The following is a 2052-nucleotide window of genomic DNA, read 5'->3' as shown; positions in this document are numbered from 1 at the left end:
ATTAGATACAATGAACTGATTGGAAAACACGGTCAAACCTCACAGTGTATAGCAAACATCAATGAGTAAGTTATTTGTTTATTTATTTTATTTTTATTATTTATTTTATTATTTATTTTTATTTATTTTATTTATTAATTTTTTTAACCCTCCCTCCTCTCAGTTCTGATATTCCAGTAATGTCACGTCAGCAAGCGTTACATTCCTATCAGTCATTATTCTGTAGAAGGTGTTACAAGTATGACTGCTACAAACATGGTAAGGGACCAATTTATACAGTTAACTACCGTAGGACGCCTTTTTTTTAAAGGGCTGTAAATTTTTTGATTTTGCCTAAAAATTTATTTTGCGGAATTAATTTTTTTGCGAATCTTCAAAAAATCACGAAATTTGTGAAATTTACAGCCCTTGAAAAAAGGCACCCTATAGTATTAACATAATATGTACATGTACATGTACATACAATATATGTCATTATGTATCAGGATTATAGTGCACATGCATAATACATGTACTTGTACTGTAAATTGATGATCATTATTCATTAAATTTGTAACAATACTTACTGTGTGTTAATTATTTAAATTATTATTATGATTAATTATTATTATTAATTATTATGTAGGTTCAGAGCCAGTTCCATTACCTGTTAATCATTTAGTAAGTCACACTATACCTGCACATGTACATGAATGTATAAAAACAGGCTTTGACTTTTTTTACATTTTCTGATACATATTGATGTACTTATGCTGTGTAGAAAGTTTGAACTGATTCCGGCTTAAATTTTTCAAGTTATGAACATTTTTTTAAAACAGCCAATTTTCGAAAAATACCCAAGGCTATAGCCCTTGGTTTTTTCAGAAAAATGGCTCCAAAATCACCCCCAATTTTTATTACATTTTCTGATTCTTATTGATGTACTTATGCTGTGTAGAAAGTTTGAACTGATTCCGGCTTAAATTTTTCAAGTTATGAACATTTTTTTAAAACGGCCAATTTTCGAAAAATACCCAAGGCTATAGCCCATGGTTTTTTTGGAAAAATGGCTCCGAAATCATCCCCAAATTTTATTACATTTTCTGATACATATTGATGTACTTATGCTGTGTAGAAAGTTTGAACTGATTCCGACTTAAATTTTTCAAGTTATGAACATTTTTTAAAAACAGCCAATTTTAGAAAAATACCCAAGACTTAGCCCATGGTTTTTTCGGAAAAATGGCTCGGAAATCACCCCCAATTTTTATCACATTTTCTAATACATATTGATGTACTTATGTTGTGTAGAAAGTTTGAACTGATTCCAACTTAAATTTTCCAAGTTATAAACATTTTTTAAAAACGGCCAATTTTTGAAAAATACCCAAGGCTATAGCCCATGGTTTTTTTGGAAAAATGGCTCCGAAATCATCCCCAATTTTTATTATATTTTCTGATACATATTGATGTACTTATGCTGTGTAGAAAGTTTCAGCTGATTCCGACTTAAATTTTTCAAGTTATGAAAATTTTTTTAAAACGACCAATTTTTGAAAAATTCCCAAGGCTATAGCCCATGGTTTTTTCAGAAAAATGGTTCCAAAATCACCCTTAATTTTTATTACATTTTCTGATACATATTGATGTACTTATGCTGTGTAGAAAGTTTGAACTGATTCCGACTTAAATTTTTCAAGTTATGAACATTTTTTAAGATGGCCAATTTTTGGAAAATACCCAAAAATTTAAGTGAAAATCAACTCAAACTTTCTACACAGCATAAGTACATCAATATGCCCATGATTTTTTTGAAAAAATGGCTCCGAAATCACCCACAATTTTTACTATATTTTCTGATACATATTGATGTACTTATGCTGTGTAGAAAGTTTGAACTGATTCCGTCTTAAATTTTTAAAGTTATGCATGAGCATTTTTTAAAAGCAACAATTTTTTAAAGTATGGACTTTTGCTCATGTTTTTTTTCACATCCAGAAATTACTATTATTTTTATTATATTTTCTGATGCCTAGTATTATCATGGTATCTTTATTCTCCTTTTCTTCATCC

At 29.0% G+C, this 2052-nt stretch overlaps 1 long non-coding RNA gene across 1 annotated transcript; it reads left to right on the top strand.

The window, feature by feature from the left end:
- Positions 1–9: 9 nt before the first annotated feature.
- Positions 10–691, top strand: LOC109591782 (uncharacterized). Its single transcript, XR_002189990.1, has 3 exons — positions 10–65; positions 164–258; positions 626–691. It is a non-coding gene; the product is annotated as an uncharacterized LOC109591782 (long non-coding RNA).
- The last annotated feature ends 1361 nt before the right edge of the window (positions 692–2052 follow it).

Source organism: Amphimedon queenslandica, unplaced genomic scaffold (assembly GCF_000090795.2).
Source record: "Amphimedon queenslandica unplaced genomic scaffold, v1.1 AMPQUscaffold_7253_Cont20794, whole genome shotgun sequence".
Lineage (NCBI taxonomy): Eukaryota > Metazoa > Porifera > Demospongiae > Haplosclerida > Niphatidae > Amphimedon > Amphimedon queenslandica.
The sequence above is the reverse complement of the archived record's forward strand: the minus strand, read 5'-3'. Positions and strand labels throughout refer to the sequence as shown.